Here is a 26,425-nt window from a genome sequence, read left to right as displayed (position 1 = left end):
GGGACAGAGTCTGGTGCTAAGCCGGGTCGAACTCCCACAAACTGAAGTCCCGTCGTTGACACGGGAGGATCTGGCGGAAGAGCATGACGTGGACTACGTTGACAAGCTTGACCTTCTTGGTCACGAGGTCTCGGACGCAGGTTTGGAGTCCGGCCACCTCTTTCGAATTACCCCACAACAGGCCCGTCTCTTTCCAAGATGTGAGCCGTGTGGGGATGCCAGATCGAAATTCGGGGGCCGCTGCCCATCCAGGGTCACGCGGCTCGGTAATATAGAACCACCCCGATTGCCACCCTTTGATGGTTTCTACGAAGGCGCCCTCGAGCCATGTGACGTTGGCCATCTTGCCCACCATGGCTCCTCCGCACTCTGCTTGTCGGCCTCTCACAACCTTCGGCTTGACGCTGAAGATCTTCAGCCATAGGCCAAAGTGAGGCTGGATGCGGAGGAAGGCCTCGCACACGACGATAAACGCCGAGATGTTGAGGATGAAGTTCGGGGCCAGATCGTGGAAGTCCAGGCAGTAGTAGAACATGAGCCCCCGGACGAACGGGTGAAGAGGAAAACCCAGTCCGCGGAGGAAATGGGGAAGAAAAACGACCCTCTCATGGGGCCTGGGGGTGGGGATGAGTTGCCCCACATCTGGAAGCCGGTGCGCGATGTCGTCAGACAGGTACCCGGCCTTCCTCAGCTTTTTGATTTGCCCCTCTGTGACGGAGGAGGCCATCCATCTACCTCCCTCTCCGGACATGATCAAAGAAGGTTGAGGTGGGAAGTGCGGGCTTGGCCGTTGGAGCTCAAGCGCGCAGGGACGAATAAGCGAAGGAGGAAGAAGGCGTGAATGGAAAGGGTGGATTTTTATCCCCTTATATGGGCGGCCGAAACTACGAGCCCCCACCAGCCTAATAAAACTCGCTTATCTCCCAAGCACCATGGTTAATGGCGCGGTTGGGTTACCCACGCCCGTATTGATGAAAATCCCGGAATAAGGGGACACAATCTCTGCTTTGACAAGACGTGCCAAGGAAACCGCCTCGCTAAATGCGCTGAGGTGGAAAGGTAAAATGAATGAAGGCCTGGCCGTGACGTCACGCCACGGAATACGTCAGCAGATCTGATTGGTGCAAATATTATTCTCTATACGGTGGAATGTGGAACTTATTTTGCAGAGCCGGACACCATCTTGGTGTTCAACATCGTCTACGAAGTATTCAGAGGAGGAACCCGCCTTGCAATGCCGAAGACAACTTGCACGCCGGACTCGTCGTCATTGAAGCCTGGTTCAGGGGCTACTGAGGGAGTCCTGGATTAGGGGGTGTCCGGATGGCCGGACTATGACCTTCGGCCGGACTCCCGGACTATGAAGATACAAGATTGAAGACTCCGTCCTGTGTCCGGATGGGACTTTCCTTGGCGTGGAAGGCAAGCTTGGCGATACGATATGAAGATCTCCTCCCATTGTAACCGACTCTGTGTAACCCTAACCCTCTCCGGTGTCTATATAAACCGGAGAGTTTTAGTCCGTAGGACGAACAACAATCATACCATAGGCTAGCTTCTAGGGTTTAGCCTCTTTGATCTCGTGGTAGATCCACTCTTGTACTACCCATATCATCAATATTAATCAAGCAGGAGTAGGGTTTTACCTCCATCAAGAGGGCCCGAACCTGGGTAAAAACATCGTGTCCCTTGTCTCCTGTTACCATCCGCCTAGACGCACAGTTCGGGACCCCCTACCCGAGATCCGCCGGTTTTGACACCAACAACGAGGCTGAGGGGTGGGATGGACCGAGAGGCCGTGGGGAGACTCGTGGTGGTGACGGGAGAGAGGGAGGAGCTCCGGTTGGCCGAGATGGAGAGGCGGCCGAGACGCGACGGCGGCGGCCGAACGTAGAGGCTGCGGCCATGGTGCACTCCGGCGAGGGGAAAGGGGTTGGGGCGACTCGCGGAGATGTGGGGAACCTCGTGGACAACTTGGGAGGAGGAGAGGAGGCTCGAGCTCGCCGGAACCAAGGAGGAACCGCGGCGGCCGAGGCGAACTCCGGCGAAAAGAGGAGGGGGCCGAGGGCTCCGGTGGACTAGAAGGGACGAGGAGGGGCTTGGGAGTTGCGGGAGAGTCTAGGGGTCCTTATATAGGCCGAGGGGAGGCTTCTGGAGCTCACGGGCGAGCTCCCGACCAAGCATTAATGGAGGGTAGTGGCTGGGCATGGCACGGGCATGGCATTTGTGACGCATTCATGGCGAACGGCGACAAAGCAGAGGCACATGGCGATGCAGAGGCTCACGGGGCGGCTACTAGACATGGTTGGAGGTCGAGACAAGGAGGGAGGAGACGAGCACATTGGCAAGAACCAGCCAGAGCATGAAATGTGCGTCATGCCATCGTGATCACCACAGGCTCTGGTGCAAATGGCGTGTTCTGGCCGGGCCGACCATGTCCAGTGGAATGACCCTAGTGACCTAAGTATAAATGAGGAAACAAATCGTTCCAGGGGCAAAGAAGAGATTTGCACTTAGCTCCAAAGCGAATCAGCAGCCAAGTGTTTGTGCTATGTAGTGGGGACACCAGCTAGGTAACTCAGTAAATAACTTGTCTGGGATGTTTATCTATCGAAGGACTTTCATCCTGGAGGTTTTGAGGGTAAATGGACCAAGTTTTACTACAGTTGCTTCACAACTGACCAAAATGGTCCAGAAAATAGATCATGATGATTCTCTCACATGGAGTGTCAGCTTGGGCTAATATTGGGCAAAGCTTAGTCATTTGGTCATATGAAGATGCTCACCAAGTATCATACCATTTGGCAAAGCCAAAATGGTACTTGCTTCACAAACATCTCTTCTGACCAGAAACTTGAAATAATATTGGTGATCAAATGGCTCATTTAAATGATGCCAAATTGGGTGGAGAGATGTTTTATGGGCATAAGAATGATCTGGTAATTTATCAGGATTTTTGAAGCAATATAAAATACACTTGCTTCACAACCTGAAAATATTGCCAGAATCAAAGATTTGCTCCTGTGCTCACATAGATGATTGGATGGGCTGCAAATGGGTGGAAGGGGTTAATATGAGCACATTAAGGAGTGTGCAAAAGTTCAACTCATTTGGGTACTCCTAGCTAGTACTTCCTTCACAAAGCTTTCTGTTTGACAGAAACATTGAAAAAATCACTGAGGAAGATTGGCTAGGCAAATAAATTTGAACTTGTGCATGACGCAATTATTTGGTCATATAAACATGACCAAAAAGGTGGGGAGCCACTAGGAAAAATATAAATGACACTTCCTTCTCAAAGTGCCATTCGGGACAGAATAGAAAGAGGAATATTGGGGAATAATTTTTGAACATGGCAATTAAAAGTTTTGCCATATTTGATCAAGATATGACCCACACAATTTATGAGAATTATTTGGGAATTTTTGGAGTGATGGAAATATAGGTTGCTTCACAACCTAGGGCAGTTTGAGTTATTCCTTTAGTTGAAAAGGAAGATTCCCAATAAAAAGAATATTGGGATTTGGGCTAGGATGAAAATGACAGGGTCTAGGGGAGGATTTGGGAATGACAAGCCACTCTAGAAGTAAAGAAGAAGGCATCTTCTTCAGTTTCCAGACCACAAAGCCACGAAAAAGAAAAACTCAGGCAAAAACCTCGAAAAAACAAAAGAAAAAGAAAGGGCCAAAAATCAGGCTGTCACATCTAGACACACAAGTTGATCTGTTGATCTCTCCCAAACGTGTGCAGTGCCCCCCTCCACCATATTCCACCTCGATAATATCGTAGCGGTGCTTAGGCGAAGCCCTGCGTCGGTAGCATCATCAACACCGTCATCATGCCATCGTGCTGACGGAACTCTCCCGCAAAGCTCTGCTGGATCGGAGTTCGTGGGACGTCATCGAGCTAAACGTGTGCTGAACTCAGAGGTGTCGTACGTTCCGTACTTGGATCGGTCGGATCGTGAAGACGTACGACTACATCAACCGTGTTGTGCTAACGCTTCCGCTTTCGGTCTACGAGGGTACATGGACAACACTCTCCCCTCTCGTTGCTATGCATAACCATGATCTTGTGTGCGCATAGGAATTTTTTTGAAATTACTACGTTACCCAACAGTGGCATCCGAGTCAGGTATTATGCGTAGATGTTATATGCACGAGTAGAACACAAGTGAGTTGTGGGCGATACAAGTCATACTGCTTACTAGCATGTCATACTTTGGTACGACTGTATTGTTGGATGAAGCGGCCCGGACAGACATTACGCATACGCTTACGCGAGACTGGTTCTACCGACGTGCTTTGCACACAGGTGGCTAGCGGGTGTCAGTTTCTCCAACTTTAGTTGAACCGAGTGTGGCTACGCCCGGTCCTTGCGAAGGTTAAAACAGGACTAACTTGACAAAATATCATTGTGGTTTTGAGCGTAGGTAAGAATGGTTCTTGCTCAGCCCGTAGCAGCCACATAAAACTTGCAACAACAAAGTAGAGGACGTCTAACTTGTTTTTGCAGGGCATGTTGTGATGTGATATGGTCAAGACATGATGCTAAATTTTACTGTATGAGATGATCATGTTTTGTAACAGAGTTATCGGCAACTGGTAGGAGCCAGATGGTTTTCGCTTTATTGTATGCAATGCAATCGCCCTGTAATTACTTTACTTTATCACTAAACGGTAGCGATAGTCGTAGAAGCAATAGTTGGCGAGACGACAACGATGCTACGATGGAGATCAAGGTGTCAGGCCGGTGAAGATGGTGATCATGACAGTGCTTTGGAGATGGAGATCACAAGCACAAGATGATGATGGCCATATCATATCACTTATATTGATTACATGTGATGTTTATCCTTTATGCATCTTATTTTGCTTTGATTGACAGTAGCATTATAAGATGATCTATCACTAAATTTCAAGGTAAAAGTGTTCTCCCTGAGTATGCACCGTTGCGAAAGTTCGTCGTGCCGAGACACCACGTGATGATCGGGTGTGATAAGCTCTACGTTCATCTAGAACGGGTGTAAGCCAGTTTTGCACACGCAGCATACTCGGGTTAAACTTGACGAGCCAAGCATATGCAGATATGGCCTCAGAACACTGGAGACCAAAAGGTCGAGCGTGAATCATATAGTAGATATGATCAACATAGTGATGTTCACCATTGAAAACTACTCCATCTCACGTGATGATCGTACATGGTTTAGTTGATTTGGATCACGTGATCACTTAGATTGAAAGTGCAACTATCCCTAGGTGGTTTTGGTAATTCCTAACAACATATAGCTTATTGAGCTAATGCTATCCCAAGATAAATATTTCAGGAAAGCTCAATGATTGGCATGGCATGGATGAGAAAAGTCGACCCCTCAAAATGCTAAGGACAAAAGGATTGGCTCAAGCTCAAAGCTCAAGACTCTGCATTTTCTATTTTAGTGATCCAAGATCACATTGAGTCTATAGGAAAAGCCAATACTATCAAGGAGGGATGAGGTGTTGCTTAATGAGGTTCTTGCTCAAAGTGCTTAGTGATATGCTCAAAAGCCCTCAACTACTTTCTCACATCCACATATGACCCAAACCAAAAGTCAAACTCGGCCCCACCAATTCTTTCTATCCGGCGCCACCGAGTTCAGATGTCATAGCCACTGCCACAAACCCTAGGCAAATCGGCCTCACCGATAGGGATCTTGGTCTCACCAAGATGGGATTGTAAACCCTCTGTTTCCCTTTCGTAACGTTTTGGTCCAACCGAGATGAGCGAATCGGTCCCACCGAGTTTACCTGACCAACTCTCTGGTTAGCTTATTACCAAAATCGGTCCCACCGAGTTTGTGTAATCGGTATCACCGAGATTACGTTATGCCCTAACCCTGACCATATCGGTCCTACCGAGTTGCATGTCGGTCCCACCGATAATCCTAACGGTCACTAGATTTGCTGAATCGGCCCGATCGAGTTTTTTAATTCGGTCCCACCAAGATTGGCAAGTTGTGTGTAATGGTTAGATTTTGTGTGGAGGCTATATATACCCCTCCACCTCCTCTTCATTCATGGAGAGAGCCATCAGAACGAACCTACACTTCCAACTTACATTTTTTGAGAGAGAACCACCTACACTTGTGTTGGGGCCAAGATATTCCATTCCTACCATATGAATCTTGATCTCTAGCCTCCCCCAAGTTGCTTTCCACTCAAATCTTCTTTCCACAAAATCCAAATCCTGTGAGAGAGAGTTGAGTGTTGGGGAGACTATCATTTGAAGCACAAGAGCAAGGAGTTCATCATCAACACACCATTTGTTACTTCTTGGAGAGTGGTGTCTCCTAGATTGGCTAGGTGTCACTCGGGAGCCTCCGACAAGATTGTGGAGTTGAACCAAGGAGTTTGTATGGGCAAGGAGATCGCCTACTTCGTGAAGATCTACCCCTAGTGAGGCAAGTCCTTCATGGGCGACGGCCACGGTGGATGGAAAAGGTTGCTTCTTCGTGGACGCTTCATGGGTGGAGCCCTCCGTGGACTCGTGCAGCTGTTACCCTTCGTGGGTTGAAGTCTCCATCAACGTGGATGTATGATAGCACCACCTATCGGAACCACGACAAAAACATTTGTGTCTCCTATTGCGTTTGCACTCTCCAAACGCTTCCGTTTACATTCTTGCAAGTTGCATGCTTTACTTTCCGCTGCTCATATACTCTTTGCATACTTGCTTGAATTGTGTTACGATTGCTTGACTTGTCCATCATTGTTAAAATTTGCCAAGAACTAAAATTGGGAAAAGGATAAGTTTTTATTTGGTCAAGTAGCACTAGTGCAGAACCGGGCAATAGCACCGGTTCGTAAGGCCCTTTAGTGTCGGTTCCATAACCGGCACTAAAGTGTGCGCACTAAAGCCCCCCCCCCTTTAGTACCGGTTCAGCACGAACCGGTGCTAAAGGGAAACCACGTGGCACGAGCCAGCTCCAGGGGCCTGGAGCCCTTTAGTACCGGTTGGTAAGACCAACCGGTACTATAAGGTTTGGGGGGTTTTAGTTTTATGATTTCTTTTTCATTTAATTTTGTGTTTCCATTTTAATTCTTTTTCGTTTGCTGGTATTTTACGATACTACACATTGTACACGTTATGCATATATATATAAAAAAATTAGAATTTCTAGTAGAACCAATCATGCATATATATATCATCAATGTCTCACAAACCATCATATTAATTAATTCACACATACACACATGTATAGCTATATAAAATTTCTCCTACATATGCATGTTGCCTTCCGAGCCAGTGGCATTATAGCCTAATTGGTGCCTTCGGAGCACGATGACAATTGGAAGTGGTTTTCATGGGGGCGGTAGCGGGTAATAGTATTCTCCCTTCGGATTTATGACCTGGTCGAGCAAAAATCCCGCTATTGCCTCTTGAAGTGCTTCTACGCGCTCCGTTTCTAGGAGCTTCGCCCGCACCTCTCTGAACTGTTAAGAAGGAGATCAATATGCATGTGTATTAGTTGTGTGACTAGATATCGATAATGGTGTAAAAATTGTGAATAGTGTTTTGACAAGCGTACCCATTCCTGTCTTTGAGATCTGCTCCTTTCGGACGCCATCATGCGAATGTTCTCGCAAACGCAGAATGCACACAGATCAGTCCCCTGCGCCTGCTTCAGGGCCTTTACGAGAATGGAATTTGATCAGATAATAATTAATCAAGCATGATAATTAAAGAGATGGCAGCTAGCTAGCTAGCTAGTACTACTTAATTACTTACCTTGGGTCTTCCCCATTTAAGCTTTTCTTTCCATTCGCCGTCCGTGACCCTGATGAACCTTGCCCAAGCCCTGCCCGCCGACAAAGAAAATGAATAAAGGGGTTATTAAATAGTTCATATCATGAAATGACGAACTAAATAGGCCGAGATATATAGTTAATAATGATTGAAATTACCTGTTGACTATCCCAAACAAGATGTTATAGTCAGTTTTTTCTTTGAGTAGTGAGTCCAGTATTTCAACTGTTCCGGCGTCAACTTTAATGATACACAAGACCCAGTGATATCTGCATGCACACACGTTTGCATGTCTTAATTAAGCGGGCATATGTAAGCAAAAACATGTAGCTAGCTAGTAGGCAAAAACAGAGAATTTGTAGTACAAGACAGTGTGACTCACTGGAAGTTGTAAGGAAGTAGTATATCTTCATTGTATTTGAGGCGCTTCAAGAACTCTAGCATGCTGTCCTCTACGGCCTTTTGATGACGTTCATCTATTTTCCATGTGTATTCATTAACGGTGTTTGGGTCAATGAACCCAATGCCATAGCGTCCACCTTTTCTCATTTCATACATCTTCATCCTGCATATAATACCACAGAAAAGAATATAGTGAGGATAATTACAGGTAATGATTGATCAAAAGGATCACTACAGCTAGCTTGAGACTTAAATTACAGAAAGAAATCACTTACAGACAATAGCAACTGACGATAGATTTGTCGAGTGCGTCTTGATTGTATAACTGAAACAGTTCAGAATACTCAACGGACACAGCTTTCTCATGGTAGTAATGATCCTCCTTGACATTCACCATGAGGGACAATCGATCGGAAATCTTGGTAATGTTCATGTACCATTGATGCAATTCATACATTCTCGTTGGGAGGTTCTTGACCTTGTCTGGCTCGACCAAAGGTTGGCCCCGGACATATTTCCGTTTTATTTCATCCTCTCTAAGCACAGGCATGGGCTCGATCTCGAGGAGTTGTCCAACAGTGATTTTGAGAACTTCAGCCTGCATTATATGCTCCTCCGTTATTACCACATTGCCCACCTCAGGAACGTAAACTGTTTGCCCACAATAATATTGGGCGCGCGTACTGTCACGTGTTGTTGGCACAACAAGCGAGGGGATCGATTGCGCCGCCTGTTCTCCCAGCTGGGGAATGGTTTCCCGCATTTTTTGACAGCTGCTTCTTGTTTGCTCGATCCCGAGCTCGCCTCCTTACGTACACGTGCTTGATTTAACTTCCTGATGTGGCACTCATAGTCTGTGTCAACAGGCTTGGGAGCTGGTGGTTGAGCCATACGAATGAAGTGGTCAATCGTTTCCTCAGGCACTTTCTCCCTTGGCGGCGTTGGCGGTTTCGGTGCAAAATGGGCTTCCACCTCGGACTTCGATATGGCTGCGATTTCCTCCTCGGACCTGTCATAAGCCCTCTGCGGAAGAGGCGTGAGGCTTGGACCATATTTATATCGCTTGCCTCCGCCTGTACTTCCTGTACTACCTCGACTCGTACCGCTACGCACCATAGCTGCAGGGTGTCTCTTCTGTGATTGCTGAGGCGGCGGAGACGGATGACGGGGCTGAGTTGGACGAGGAGGAGTGGCCGCCTGAAGCTGTGCCGGACTTGGAGGAGGAGTGGCCTGAGGTTGTGCCGGACTTGGAGGAGGAGTGGATGTCTGACGCTGTGGCGGACTTGGAGGAGGAGGAGTGGCCTGACACTTTGCCGGACTTGGAGGAGGAGTGGCCTGACACTTTGCCGGACTTGGTGGACTTGCAGGAGCGGGAGACTGCTGACTCGGTGGCGGACTTCGACGAGGAGTCGGCTGACGCGGTGTCGGTGGCCTTCGAAAGATGATGCAATCCTTTTTCCATAGGATGATACAATGTTTGGCGTCTCCGAGAAAGCGCTCGTCGTCACCTCCAGGATAGTCAAGCTCTAGCTCCGAATATGGGTCCACCACCTCATCAACCAAGACACGAGCATAGCCCGCTGGAATCGGGTTGCAATGGAAGGTTGCCTCGGGGGGATTTGTAAAAGCAACGGCGTCCGCCACCTTCATGGATATGTTCTTCATTTTGACGTGTAGCTCGCAGCTAGTGTTCTCCGTGATGTCATCCACGGGGTATCTACCCAGCATTGCGTCGTCCGGGGCGGAACCCACGCTGCTTCTCGGCATGGATGGGGCGGTGCTATCCAATGCTGGATCATTCGCTAGCTGCTGCAGCTGCTGAGACCCCCTTTGCTGGGTAAGTGAGTCGATCTGCTCCTGCTGCCGCTGGAATTTGACTACCAATTCCGCTTGACTTGCTTCTAGGCCTTGAAGGCGTTCATAGTCCCGCTTCCTCTGCTCCTTCTCCATCTTCCTCTTCTTCTCCTCCGCAATATTCTTTCTCGCACGGGTTCTGTAGTCGGTGTTCCAGTCTGAGAACCCCTCATACCACGGAATAGCACCCTTGCCTCGTGTTCTTCCCGGGTGTTCAGGATTTCCCAGGGCACGCGTAAGCTCGTCGTTCTCTCTGTTGGGCTGGAACACCCCTGATCGTGCCTCTTCTATTGCAACAAGTATCGCATCGTCGGATCCCTTCAGACTTGCCCTCGTCGAAACATTGCCTGTCTTCGGGTCCAACTCCCCCCCATGCGCATAGAACCAAGTCCTGACCCTGGGGGGGCAGCTCTTAGTAACCGGAGTGGCACCTGCATCCTCCATCTCTTTCTCAGACTTATCCCACTTAGGCATTGCCACCGCATAGCCACCTGGCCCCAGCTTATGGAACTTATCATTTTTTGGCATTCTTCTTGTTTATTCTCGACCGTTCCTTAGCTAATTCCGAATCCTTGAATTTCACGAAATCGTCCCAATGAGCACGTTGGTTCTCTAGTGTTCCCTCGAATACTGGAGTCTTCCTTCCTCCCTTGACGTACTTGTCCCATCCACAATTCTTGTGGTTCTTGAATGCAACCGCCATCTTCTTAAGAGCAGCGTCCTTGACTTTCTGCACATCTGCTTCTGTGAATTGATCTGGTAGGGTGAAATGTTCCATGAGAGTATCCCAAAGCAGATCTTTTTGATTCTTGTCGACAAAAGTAACATCTGGACATGGAGCAGCATCCTCTTTGCCTTTTTGTCTTTTGTCTTTTGCTGGCTCTCTCCATTCTTGAAGGGAGATCAGGAGTTGGTCCTTCACAAGAACTCGGCACTGACGAACGAACTTGTCCGCAATCTTCTTAGGCGCTAATGGTTCGCCATTAGGTCTGACTGCCTCGATATTGTACTTTACGCCCTCCTTCAACTTTTTGTCCGGGCCTCGTTTCGTCCTTTTGCCTGAAGATTTGCTCGATCCGGATGGCTAAAAGAACAAAGATCGATTCGTTAATATATCTTCAAGTCATTTAAAACATGTGATGATCACCAGATACCTGCTTATATAAATATATATACCTCGCCGGTCTTTGTTGTTTCAGGATCAACATGTTCTTTGTCATCATCATAATCGTAGTTCATGACTTCATCAATTCGGTCGTCGCGATCGAATATCATATCACCCTCTCCGGTGTTGTTTAGAAATTCGGAGCCGTCATAATCTTCTTCATTCTGATCATCATCTAGCCCGCGTATCATATCGAACATGGTCTGTTCTCCCTCTCTGTCGGTATTGTCTGCCGTAGCTTTTATTTAACTAATTCAAAAGAAATATAAAACAATTTAGTATTCAAATTACATCGTCTCGAATAACAGATATAATCTCGAATACTTCGTCTAGAATAATAGATATAATCTCGAATACATCGTCTCGAATAATATATAATATTGAATAGTACATCACTGGCTAGCTAATTAAAGATTGAATACTACAGAAGAATCTAGGACACTCGCGGTTCAAGCGGCGCGGGCGGTGGACACCCAAAGAGAAAGAACCCTCACAGGATCATAGCTGAAGTGAGATCCCCAAAGATACTGCCAGGTATTGGAGAACCTGCCGCCCTCTAACGCAACCATGTAGCGATGGATGTGCTCGTCCTCCTCCCTGACACGGCGACGTACCACCTCCGGCGGGGCCGGGTCCCTCCGCACCGAAACTGGCCCACGCGAACGCCACCAAACGAGATCAGGGTCGACGACGGGACCCGGGGCCGGGTTCCTCATCAAGCGGCGCGCCCCTCCAGGCAGCACTTCCCAGTGCCAGCCCGGCGGAGCCCAGTCCCGGACATGGGTCGGCTGGACGTCGTCGCGGACGGGTCGACGGCGAGGATGCGGGCCGGGCATCGTCGAGAACAAATACTAGCTATATGCCCGCAAAAAGTAATATTTTTTTAATGATTGGATTTTGATAACTAAAATTTCTAACATTTCTACTATTTCAAAAATCTATATACTATTTCATACTAATTAAGCATCTAACACTAAAAACAAAAAACACAACTTCTATACATCCATTAAAAAACTGAAAACAACATTATATAAAAAATTTCCATACTAATTAAACACTAATTATATCCATCTAACATCCATTCATACATATATAATAGTGAAAAAATAATAATCTAAATAATCTAAACTAATTAAACATACAAAATACGTATATACTAATTAAACACTAAATAATCTAAACTAATTAAACATACAAAACACGTATGTACGTGTGTGTGTGTGTATGGGCTTGGGGAGGGGCGGCGCCCATGGTGGCCGCCGGGGGCGAGGGAGAGGGGTTAGAGGGGGAGAGCTCACAGCGGGCGACGGCGACGGCGAGGCGATGGCCGGGGCGGTGACGGTGGGGACGGCGCGACGGGGACGGGCCCGGGGCGGCGACGGAGACGAGGGCGGCGACGGGGATGGGGGCGGCGACGGAGACGAGCGGCGACGGAGACGATCGAGGGCGGCGGTGACGGCGACGGAGACGGAAACAGAGGAACAAACAGAGAGAGAAACTAAAATTTTCGTAGCTGTTGTATATATAGAAGGCACCTTTAGTACTGGTTGGAGCCACCAGCCGGTACTAAAGGCCTGTTTTGGCCAGGCCAAGCGGCGGGAAGCGACCCCCTTTAGTACCGGGTGGTGGCACAAACCGGTACTAAAGGCCCCCCCTTTAGTACCGGTTGGTGGCTCCTACCGGTACTAAAGGCCTCGCGCTGCCACCCCAAAGTTTAGTCCCACCTCGCCGGGCGAAGGGCAGCCGCACTGGTTTATAAACCCAGCCACGGCTACCACTTCGAACTCCTTTATATAGCTAGCAGGCTTGTGGGCCTAAACTCTGCGCGCTGCCCTGTGAGTCTGCTGGGCCTTTAAGGCCTGTAATTACACACCTGTGGCCTATCAGGCCCACAGGGCAGCGCCCCAAATTTTTTTTATAGTTTTTTTCTTTTCTGCTTTATTTTCTTCTATTTATTTTTGTGTAGTTTTTTGTATAGTTTTTTATTTTCTGTTATATTTATTTTCTTCTATTTATTTGTGAGTAGTTTTTCATCTAGTTTGCCAAAATTCAACATTTTCAGAGTTCATTTTGTAGTGATTTTCAATTTCACGGTCATTTTGTAAACGGTTGAAAAATAGCAAATATAATTTTTTTTCTTTTCTGCTTTATTTTTTCTTCTATTTATTTCTGAGTAGTTTTTTCTTTTCTGCTATATCTATTTTCTTCTATTTATTTTTGAGTAGATTTTTTATATAGTTTTTTCTTTTCAGCTATAGTTTTTCTTTCTTTCCTGCTATTTTTTCTGTTAGTGCCCGTAGTTTTCAAATTTGAATAGTTTAAATTTTGAATTATTTGAAATTAGTGTGAATTTGTTTGCACATAAAATTTCATCGCGTTTCAAATGCCAAAACACATAACTACCCTAACTATTACAGAGATTCCCCTCTCGGTGCGAAACACAGAAGAAAGTGATGATAGCTAGTGAAGTCGATCACATCCCAGATCTTTGTGTGTGAAACTTTTTCTTCGCGTGTGTCCCTTTGCATCGTAACCATGGGAAATCTTCATCATTTAACGGGATGCTCGGGTCAATATTCACTGTGAATGGAGAAATTTCATCAAACTTTTCATAATCTTCTGACTTGTCTGTCTTGTCATCCACTCCCACGATGTTTCTCTTCCCAGAAAGAACTATGTGCCGCTTTGGCTCATCGTACGATGCATTCGCTTCCTTATCTTTTCTTTTTCTTGGCTTGGTAGACATGTCCTTCACATAGAAAACCTGTGCCACATCATTGGCTAGGACGAATGGTTCGTCTGCATACGCAAGATTATTGAGATCCACTGTTGTCATTCCGTACTGCGGGTCTTCCGTTACCCCGCCTCGTGTCATATTGACCCATTTGCACCGAAACAAAGGGACCTTTAAACCACGTCGATAATCAAGTTACCATATGTCCTGTATATAACCATAATATGTTTCCTTTCCCGTCTTGGTTTCTGCATCAAAGCGGACACCACTGTTTTGGTTGGTGCTCTTCTTATCTTGGGCGATCGTGTAAAATGTATTACCATTTATCTCGTACCCTTTGAAAGTCATTATATTCGAAGATGGTAACTGGGACAGCAAGTACAGGTCATCTTCAATAGAGGTGTCATGCATGGTACGTGTCTGCAACCAGCTGGCGAAACTCCTGGTTTGTTCACGTGTAATCCAGTCATCAGACCGCTCCGGGTGTTTGGAGCGTAGCAAATTCTTGTGTTCATCCATATACGGAGCCACCAAGGCGGAATTCTGTAGAACTGTGTAGTGTGCTTCAGTGAGAGAATGTCCGTCCATACATATTATTTGTTCCCCTCCTAGCGTGCCTTTTCCATCCAGTCTGCCCTTATGCCGCCATTCAGGAATACCAATCGGCTTAAGGTCGGGAATAAAGTCAATACAAAACTCAATGACCTCCTCATTTTGATGGCCCTTGGAGATGCTTCCTTCTAGCCTAGCACGGTTATGAACATATTTATTTAAGACTCCCATGAACCTCTCAAAGGGGAACATATTGTGTAGAAATACAGGACCCAAAACGTTAATCTCTTCGCACAGGTGAACTAGGACGTGTGTCATGATGTTGAAGAAGGATGGTGGGAACACCAACTCGAAACTGACAAGACATTGCACCAAATCATTCTGTAACCTTGGTATGATTTCTGGTTCAATTACCTTCTGAGAGATTGCATTGAGAAATGCACATAGCTTCACAATGGCTAATCGAACGTTTTCTGGTAGAAGCCCCCTCAATGCAACCGGAAGCAGTTGCATCATAATCATGTGGCAGTCATGAGACTTTAGGTTCTGGAACTTTTTCTCTGCCATGTTTATTATTCCCTTTATATTCGACGAGAAGCCAGACGGTACCTTAATACCGAGCAGGCATTCAAAGAAGATTTCCTTCTCTTCTTTGGTAAGAGTGTAGATTGCATGACCCTGATGTATGCCGTCTTCTCCGTGCATACGTTGCTGGTCCTCCCGTGCCTCAGGTGTATCTTTTGTCTTCCCATACACGCCCAAGAAGCCAAGCAGGGTCACGCAAAGATTCTTCGTCACGTGCATCACATCAATTGCGGAGCGGACCTCTAGGTCTTTCCAATATGGCAGGTCCCAAAATATAGATTTCTTCTTCCACATGGGTGCGCGTCCGTCAGCATCCTTTGGAACAGGTTGTCCACCAGGACCCTTTCCAAATATCACCTTCAAATCCTTGACCATATCATGTACATCAGCACCAGTACGGTGGCGAGGCTTCGTCCGGTGATCCGCCTCACCTTTGAAATGCTTGCCTTTCTTTCTTACGGGATGCCTGCTCGGAAGAAATCGACGATGTCCCAGGTACACACTCTTCTTACAACTATTCAAATATATACTGTCGGTATCATCCAAACAGTGCGTGCATCCGTGGTATCCCTTGTTTGTCTGTCCTGAACGGTTACTGAGAGCAGGCCAATCATTGATGGTCACGAACAGCAATGCCTTTAGGTCAAATTCTTCCTGTTTGTGCTCATCCCATGCACGTACACCTGTTCCATTCCACAGTTGTAAGAGTTCTTCAACTAATGGCCTTAGGTACACATCAATGTCGTTGCCAGGTTGTTTAGGGCCTTGGATGAGCACTGGCATCATAATGAACTTCCGCTTCATGCACAACCAAGGAGGAAGGTTATACAAACATAGAGTCACAGGCCAGGTGCTATGGTTGCTGCTCTGCTCCCTAAAAGGATTAATGCCATCTGCGCTTAGACCAAACCATACGCTCCTTGCGTCATCTGCAAACTCCTTCCCGTACTTCCTTTCGATTTTTCTCCACTGCGACCCGTCAGCGAGTACTCTCAACTTTCCGTCTTTCTTACGGTCTTCTCTGTGCCATCGCATCGCCTTGGCATGCTCTTTGTTTTGGAACAAACATTTCAACCGTGGTATTATAGGAGAATACCACATCACCTTGGCAGGAATCTTCTTCCTGGGGCGCTCGCCCTCGACATTACCATGCTCATCGCGGCTGATCTTATAGTGCAATGCACCACATACCGGGCAAGCGTTCAAATCCTTGTACCCACCGCGGTAGAGGATGCAATCATTAGGGCATGCATGTATTTTCTGCACCTCTAACCCTAGAGGGCAGATAGCCTTGTTTGCTTCGTACGTACTCTCGGGCAATTCGTTGTCCTTTGGAAACATATCCTTTATCATTACCAGCAACTTTCCAAATCCCTTGTCAGATACACCATTCTCTGCCTTCCATTGCAGCAATTCCAGTGTGGTGCCCAACTTTTTCTTGTCACCTACGCAATGCGGGTACAACAATTTTTTGTGATCCTCTAACATGTGCTGCAACTTCTTCTTCTCCAAATCACTTGTGCAGTTTCTCTTTGCATCGGCAATGGCCCGACCTAGATCATCAACGGGCTCATCTGATGCCTCTTCTTCAGCTTCTTCCCGCATTGCCAGCTCAGCTTCTTCCCGCATTACCGGCTCAGCTTCTTCCCCCGTTGTTGTATCATCGTATTCAGGGAACCCATGGCTAGGATAGCTGTCGTCGTCCTCTTCTTCTTCATTGTCTTCCATCATAACCCCTCTTTGTCCGTGCTTGGTCCAAACATTATAGTGGGGCATGAAACCGGACTCAAACAGGTGGACGTGAATGGTTCTTGACGTAGAGTAATTGCGACCATTCTTACAGCCAGCACATGGACAAGGCATAAAACCATCCGCCCGCTTGTTTGCCTCAGCCGCAAGCAGAAAAGTATGCATGCCCTCAACGAACTGGGGAGAGCATCGGTCATCGTACATCCATTGCCGGCTCATCTTCATTACACAACACCGAATAGACCAAATTAATACAAGTTCATACATAAAGTTCATACAACACTTAAATGCAACAAACAAATAACTCTCTAGCTAAAGCATTTAAATGCAACAACAAATGCGATCAAAATCGCAACTAAGGTAACAATTGATCCAACAGCATAATGATACCAAGCCTCACTATCGATGGCATATTTTCTAATCTTTCTAATCTTCAAGCGCATTTTCTCCTTCTTGATCTTGTGATCATCGACGACATCGGCAACATGCAACTCCAATTCCATCTTCTCCCCCTCAATTCTTTTCAATTTTTCTTTCAAGTACTTGTTTTCTCTTTCAACTAAATTTAACCTCTCGACAATAGGGTCAGTTGGAATTTCCGGTTCACATACCTCCTAGATAAAAATATCTATGTCAACTTGATGGGCATAATTTGTCATAAACATGAAATGCAACAAATAGTTTTAAAAGAGAATATACCACATCCGAATCATAACAAGGACGAGGACCGACGGGGACGGATATCAAAACCATGGCACTATGTATAACAAATAACGTACGGGTAAGATAATTATTATACAAGTAACTATATATCCAAATCACACAAACATCAATTTTTTATATAAAATTTCATGAACAAGAGGCTCACCACAAGGTGGTGCCAGCGACGGGACGGTGCGGGTGATCGACGGTGGTTACGACGGAGATTTAGAAGGCACTAAGTAAACCACACCTACATATGCAAACTAAGTGTTATTTTAACCTCAAATTGCATATAAATCAAATACTAGCACATATATATTTTTCCTCCCAAATTACTAAAATCACAAATTAATAACTATATAAAGCATTGCAAGAGCTAATCTAGCAATGAGAGATGAAAGGACAAAGTTGCTAACCTTTGTGATCATTTGAATGGATGGGGGCCTTCAAATCTTGACAAATTTTGGGGAAAATGTGTGATGAGCTCGAGAGGAAGAGGGGAAGAACAAAGAGGAGAGGGGAAAGGGGAAGAACAGAGCGAGCTCGGGTGGACAAAGGGTTTATGTAGGACGACCTTTAGTACCGGTTCGTGCCAAGAACCGGTACTAAAGGTGCTGGAGGGGGCCCAGACTGACAACATCCTGCCACCACTCTCATTAGTACCGGTTCGTGGCACGAACCGGTGCTAAAGGTTAGCCATGAACCGGTACTAATGAGAGCAGCCCGGCTAGCTGTTGGAACCGGCACTAATGTATACATTTGTGCCGGCTCAAATACAAACCGGCACTAATGTGCTTCACATTTGACCCTTTTTCTACTAGTATAGTCTAATCACCCCCCCCCCCTATAGACATACTTTCGATCCTACAAGTGGTATCAGAGCTTTGGTCTCCAATTGCTTTGATTTCCATAGCTTTTGGTTATCATAGCCTTGGTTTCACAACCTAGGAGAGTATTGCGTCTAGCGAGGGAAATTATCACCGTAGAGGTGCTTAGTTTGATGGTACTAATTTTGCTAGTTGGAAGCATAAGATGAAAATGCATATTCTTGGACATAACCCCGCCGTTTGGGCTATTGTGTGTATTGGCATGCAAGGTGAATTCTTTGATTGGAGAGAACCGAACCGTGAAGCTAGCACGGAAGAGTTGAAGATGCTGCAATACAACGCTCAAGCTTGTGATATCCTCTTCAACGGATGGTGCCCCGAAGAATTCAACAAAATCAGCCGTCTTGAGAATGCAAAGGTAATTTGGGACACTTTGATTGATATGCACGAAGGTACCGACTCCGTCAAGGAATCCAAGTTGGATGTGCTTCAAAGTCAACTTGACAAGTTCAAGATGAAGGATGGTGGTCGCTAAAATGTACTCTAGGCTTGCTCTCATCACAAATGAGATTGCCGGCTTAGGAAGTGAAGAGATGACCGACAAATTCATCATCAAGAAGATCCTAAGAGCCTTGGATGGAAAATATGATACCGTGTGCACATTGATCCAAATGATGACCAATTACAAGAATCTCAAGCCAACGGAGGTCATTGGAAGAATTGTTGCTCATGAGATGTCACTCAAGGATAAGGAGGAGCTCCACAACAAGTCAAGTGGTGCTTACAAAGCCTCATGTGAAGCTCCCACATCATCAAGTGAGAAACAAACCTTCAATGAAGAATTGAGCCTAATGGTGAAGAACTTCAACAAGTTCTACAAGAGTAGATGCAAGGAAAGAAGCTCCAAGTCAAGGTCCTACAATGACAAAGATCTTCTAGTCGAGAGCGAAATTGCTACAATTGTGGAAGACCCGGACACTATTCCAATGAGTGTACGGCTCCCTACAAGAGAAGAGAAGAATCACCTAAGAGAAGAAGTAGAAGAGAAGAATCACCACCAAGAGATAGAAGGAGTAGAGATAATCGTTATGAAAGAAGAACATCCCAAAGGAGCAAGCATTCGGAAAGGAAGGACAAATCGTCAAAGAGCTACACAAAACGAAGACATCAAGCTCATGTTGGTGAATGGGTATCCGGCTCTGACTCCGAACATCACTCTGAGAGAAGCTATCACTCCGACTCAGAACATACTCAAGATGAAGGTGTTGCCGGTCTAGCACTTGTGTCAACCAACTCCTACGACATATTTGATTCACCAAATGAAGGAGTTGGAAGATGCTTCATGGCTAAAGGCCCTAAGGTATTACACCCCGAGTATGTTGATTTCAATAGTGATGAAGATGACTTGTTAGGTGATGATGATTTACTTGTTGACAACTCTAGTGATGAATACTATGATGAAATGTCAATTAATCATGCTAATCGAGATAAAACGAATGTCAATGATAAGGAGAAGATTGAGCTTCTAACTAAAGAGCTAAACACTTTTAAGTTAGCTCATGAAACTATCTTAGGAGATCATCGAGAACTTTTAAGGACTCATGAGAAGTTACGCTTTGAGAAGCTCAACCTTGAGCAAGAGCATGAGTTCTTAAAGGCAATCAATGATGATCTTCGCAAGAAAAGTTCTTCTTACATTGCCAAGCGTTTACTCTTATCTACTTACATGCCTCAAGTCAAGTCTAGTAACAAGAACAAGAAGGATTCTTCCTCTAGTAGTAACAATAATTATGCTAAATCCAATGTTGTTGCTTCTAGTAGTTCTCTTGATTCCACTAATGATTCTCTTAGCCAAGTTACACTTGAGCAAGAAAATAGCTTATTGAAGGGAATTATAGAGAAAGGTGTTTACAAGAGCCTTGCCGGGAGTAAACAATTCGAGGAAATAGTACGCAAGCAAGGAAGGCACCGGAAGAACCAAGGTGTTGGTTTTGAACGAAAGTTCAATGCCAATGGAGTTGAGTGGGAAGAAGATCAATACCCCAAGACGAAGTTTGTTCCTCAACAAGAGAAGTATGATCCTACTTCTTTCAGAGGGACACAAGCACAAGATGATCTTCGACCACAAGACCACAAGCAGAAAGGCAAGAACAAGCTTCAAGAGGATATTGATGCATTTGAAGAAGCTCCTAAGGCCTTGGTCAAGTGGGTTCCCGAGACTACATCAAGTTCTACTTCATCAAGTACGACTACAACTCCAAGGATTCCCATCAAGATGGTGTGGATCCCGAACAAGAAGAACTAGAGAGAGTTCTTGCGGGTGACTCCGCCAACATACTTCTCTCTTATCATTTTGGCGAGGACAAGTGCAACCAACTTCCACATCTTGCACTAGCTCATGGAGTCACAAACCCTCTTGTTGGTAATACAAGGGACAAGGTAACCCAATGCTTTCATAGACATCATCTTGTGTGTGCATCACTCTATGTCTATGGATATCCTTGTTTGTTCCTTGTGGGGCTAACCCGTGTAGGTATTGAAAGTGCAACTCAGTCCAATGGATTTCTCCAAAAGATCTACATCGACATTGAGCATCCACATCTTCAACACCTACATGAAGTCATCATCGACAAAACCCAAGGTTAGTTCATCCCTCCTAAGGGGAGATCTCACATCTAGGGGGAGCTTTACTCTAAGAATTGAGCTAAAGCAACTCTAATGATGTGAACACATCAATGCATTATGTAAAAGTGGCAACCCCACTTGAGCTTAAACGATGAGTATGACCTATGATCAAATGTTCTCATTTGACTCCTAAGTCAAAATACTCATATATAGATGACCTAGTCATCGCCAATTGCTTGATAGATGCTAGAATTGGTTGTGCATGCTTTGTCACATATTGTATCTGCCATTTTATTGTGTGAGCATGGCGTTTGCTTATTTTACTCATTCAAGGACATCTACTTGTAGTTTTGCTTGTTTGGCTTCTTTTCCTTTTGCCAAGTGGATGGACAAGAATGCCTAAGAACCCTCTCTAGCTATCTATGCTATTCTTGTCTCAAACTCTATTCATGCTACATCACAAAGTATGATCAATTCAGATTCGAACCACTCTGTGTGAGGAGCACTCGGAGTCCCCGATTCGACATAGACTTAAACTTCCAAAGCTTCTTTGTGCGTTTTGGTCCAACCGATTCATCCTTTTCGGTCATACCGAGATCACTAAGTCGATCTAGGTTTTCAATCTTGGTGCAACCGATTTGAACTTTTCGGTCACACCGAGTTGCAGCAACTGCTTGCAGTTATGCATCTCGGTGCCACCGAGTCGTTCCACTCGGTCACACCAACAGGGTCAGGCTATATATACCCCCGGGTCAAAATTTGGAAATTTCTCCAAATCCCTTCGCCCACACTCAGCCTGCTCTGCCTCCCTCCGCTGGTCTCCACCACCGTCAACGAAAATCGTCTCCGCCGTTGCCGCCGTAGCAAGTCCACCGCCGAACTTAGGGTATGGACTTGATCCTTGTGCTAATCTCATTCCGATTCCTAGCACATTGTTTTGCCATGTATCTTGCCATAGTTGAGATCATCCTATCCACTGAAATAGATTAGTTTCAATTAAGAATTTAGGGTTAGGTTTCCGTCGAAATCATCTCGGACCAACCGAGTTGTGAAAATCGGTTCCACCGATTTGGTTTAGGCCATTGCACATGTGATTCTTGGTCTGACCGAGAATTGCAAATCGGTGTGACCGAGTTCAGGACTTTGTGAAACTCTAGCAGTCTCGGTGCCACCGAACTATGACTCGGTCTGACTGAGTTCACTAGTTTAGGTTCCAAAAGCTGCTTCGGTATCACTGAGTTTACAAATCGGTAGATCCGAAATGCTTCCTATGGATAACTAAAACTAAGTTTTTAACTCATTCTTTTGAAAAAACCTATGTGCTTTGTGATGCTCATCCCCTCTATCTCATCCATATCTATTTACAGGGTCTGTTGTCAGAGTTTGCACTCTGTCAGATCAGAGTGACAGGCAGAACAGAGATGAAGAGCAAGTTCATTTGAGTGAGGGCACTAGGCCCTACAGTACCTCAGATGAGGGAAGCAGGAGCACACCCAGCAACTTGCCAAAGGCTGCCACAAGGGCCAGAAAGAAGAGAACCTCATATTCTGAAGATGAGGACTATGTGGCAGAAGAGGATGAAGCCACATCTAGGAAGGTGCTGAAGAAAGAATATGGCACAGCTGCTGCCACCAAGCCTGGCATGAACAGGAAAAATCCAGCCAAGAGAACATCTATGTTGAAGGTCAGAGGATCAACTCAAGAGACTATGAGATCTGAACCCAAAGAGCAAGAAGTGGCTAAAAAGGAAACGAAAGAAAGAGCTAAGAAGACTATGGCCAGAGTAGTTGGAAAACCCTCTATGATGGAAGAAGAGGAAGAGGTTGCTGCACCAGCACCTAAAGCTCAAAAGCTTATGGGAGATGCTATAAGATCAGGGGCTGCTCCATCAAAGCCCAAAGAAGATCCCAAGGTAGCTTCACCCAAGAGGAACACCAGGAGTATTCCTGCTGAAGAGAAGAACAAGGCCCCAGTGCCTGAAGCTGCTGCTGAAGAAGAAGATGATGAGTCACATGTCTTGAGGAAGTTTAAGCCCAAAATTCCAGATCACAATGATGATCATCCAGTAGCTGAGGACATGAAGCTCAGGAAGGATGCAAGACTCACACAATGGATATTGACAGATCTCTATGCTGTCAGGAGAAGGACTGCTGTGGACTACAGGTTCCATACAAAGGAACAATAGGACTTCTACGAGACAATGCTTCTTGATAAGAAACCAATAGTCTGTGATATGAGATGGGTGGACTGGGAGTACATCAGGAAAAATGAAGAGCATTATCCAGGAGTTTATGACAACTTCAAGTCTTGTGGGGTAGATGACTTTGTTGGGCAGAAGCTCACAAAGTGGAATGATGAGCTTATTATGCAGTTCTACTCCACAGCTCACTTCTACCCAGATGGAAGGATTGTCTGGATGTCTGAAGGTACGAGGTACCAATCATCAGTTGAAGAATGGGCAAAATTGATCAATGCTCCTAAGGAGGATGAGGATGACTTGGATGTCTATGCCAAGAAGAAGAAGGATCACAACTCCATGGCACATATGTACAGAGAGATCCCAGATGCTGCTGTTGAGACACACAAATTTGGATCAGTACATTACCTTTTGTCAGGTTTGCCAACAATCAATTGGATCCTCAGGCATACTCTGTTGCCAAAGTCAGGTGATCACAAGATGATCAGAGGCCATGTAATTGATTTGCTTCACATACTTGATATGCCTCAGAAGTTCAAAGTCATGAGCTTAATTGTTGAGACTATCAAGAGGACAGCTGCTGACCAAAAGAGAAGTTGTCGGTATGCCCCACGGATTCAGGAGCTCATCAACTCCAAGATGGGCACTGGCACTTACCTCTTGGACAATTAAAACCTGCCCATCTACCCAGACTTTGAGAACAACACTGTAGTGATGGATGAGAATGAACCATCATCTGTGCAAGCACAAGAAAAGAAGGAGAAAGCAAGGACAGAGAAGGTTGCAAAGATGCCAACCATTGATGAGGCATCTCAGTATTTTCTGAAGAGCAAGCAAGATCAGCTTGGCTACTTGATTGTCTCCACTCTAAGGATTAAGAAGGGTTTGGCCACCCCGACACAAAACCAGGAGAGCTTGGAGAGAATCATGGAGCAGAAGTTCTATGATTTAGATGTGAAGGTCACTGAGATACAGTCAGTTGTTGAGAAACTACATGATGAAGTGCAGGAGAAGAAGGGCAAGACTACCACTGATGCATTTGCTAGAGTGCCCAAAGGCCAGAGATCTGCTGCAGTGCCAGTGACAGACACCAGAGCAACTTCATCTGCACCAGCAACAACTTCAGTGCCACCAGCTCTAGTAGCCACTCCACCAGCTCCATCAACCTCAACTGATGCCTTCGTCCTTGGAGTCATTTCTACACCACCACATCAAGACCAAGCCTGAGAGTCAATTTAGCACTATGCATTTTTTATGAACTTTTTGCTAACTTGTTGCCAAAGGGGGGAAAATGTATAGATCATAGGCTTCAAGAGAGAGTGTTGCTTTTGTTCTCTCTTGTTTTTGGTGGTTGAACTTTGTTATTTGCTTGTTTGAGATACTCTATACTTTTGTATGATACTTGGATGATCATGTGTTTGATCATATGCTATGCTACATTATTGCTTGATTGGATGATATTATCTCTTATATCCTCATATGATCATTCACTTTGCTTGGTGATGAGTGCATGTATTTAATTATTATCATTTTGAGCGCTCCACCAAGATGTATGTGACATGGAAGAGTATCCCATGATCCTAACTCATTATGCATTTGCAGTCCAAAGCAAAACTTAAACTATGCACAAATTTAGGGGGGGGCTGTTGTTTTTCACATACTTCTCATGTTTTCAATCTTATTATCATTCATCGAAGCTTTGATCTATATGTTGTCATCAATTACCCAAAAGGGGGAGATTGAAAGTGCAACTATCCCTAGGTGGTTTTGGTAATTCCTAACAACATATAGCTCATTGAGCTAATGCTATCCCAAGATAAATATTTCAGGAAAGCTCAATGATTGGCATGGCATGGATGAGAAAATTCGACCCCTCAAAATGCTAAGGACAAAAGGATTGGCTCAAGCTCAAAGCTCAAGACTCTGCATTTTCTATTTTAGTGATCCAAGATCATATTGAGTCTATAGGAAAAGCCAATACTATCAAGGAGGGATGAGGTGTTGCTTAATGAGGTTCTTGCTCAAAGTGCTTAGTGATATGCTCAAAAGCCCTCAACTACTTTCTCACATCCAAATATGACCTAAACCAAAAGTCAAACTCAGCCCCACCGATTCTTTCTATCCGGCGCCACCGAGTTCAGATGTCATAGCCACTTCCACAAACCCTAGGCAAATCGGTCTCACCGATAGGGATCTCGGTCTCACCAAGATGGGACTGTAATCTCTATGTTTCCCTTCGTAACGTTTTAGTCCCACCGAGATGAGCGATCGGTCCCACCGAGATTGCAATGTAAACTCTCTGTTTCCCTTTCGTAACGTTTTGGTCCAACCACGATGAGTGAATCGATCCCACCGAGTTTACCTGACCAACTCTCAGGTTAGCTTATTACCAAAATCGGTCCCACCAAGTTTGTGTAATCGGTCTCACCGAGATTACGTTATGCCCTAACCCTAACCATATCAGTCCTACCGAGTTGCATGTCGATCCCACCAAAAATCCTAACAGTCACTAGATTTGCTGAATCGGTCCGATCAAGTTTTTCAATTCGGTCCCACCAAGATTAGCAAGTTGTGTGTAACGGTTAGATTTTGTGTGGAGGCTATATATACCCCTCCACCTCCTCTTCATTCATCGACAGAGCCATCAGAACAAACCTACACTTCCAACTTACATTTTCTGAGAGAGAACCACCTACACTTGCGTTGAGGCCAAGATATTCCATTCCTACCATATGAATCTTGATCTCTAGCCTTCCCCAAGTTGCTTTCCACTCAAATATTCTTTCCACAAAATCCAAATCCTGTGAGAGAGAGTTGAGTGTTGGGGAGACTATCATTTGAAGAACAAGAGCAAGGAGTTCATCATCAACACACCATTTGTTACTTCTTGGAGAGTGGTGTCTCCTAGATTGGCTAGGTGTCACTTGGGAGCCTCCGATAAGATTGTGGAGTTGAACCAAGGAGTTTGTACGGGCAAGGAGATCGCCTACTTCGTGAAGATCTACCCCTAGTGAGGCAAGTCCTTCATGGGCGACGACCATGGTGGGATAGACAAGGTTGCTTCTTCGTGGACCCTTCATGGGTGGAGCCCTCCGTGGACTCGTGCAGCCGTTACCCTTCGTGGGTTGAAGTCTCCATCAACGTGGATGTACGATAGCACCACCTATCGGAAAACACGACAAAAACATCCGTGTCTCCTATTGCATTTGCACTCTCCAAACCCTTCCCTTTACATTCTTGCAAGTTGC

Source organism: Triticum aestivum, chromosome 4B (genome assembly GCF_018294505.1).
Source record: "Triticum aestivum cultivar Chinese Spring chromosome 4B, IWGSC CS RefSeq v2.1, whole genome shotgun sequence".
In the NCBI taxonomy this organism is placed as follows: Eukaryota; Viridiplantae; Streptophyta; class Magnoliopsida; order Poales; family Poaceae; genus Triticum; species Triticum aestivum.
This window is presented reverse-complemented; position numbering follows the sequence as displayed.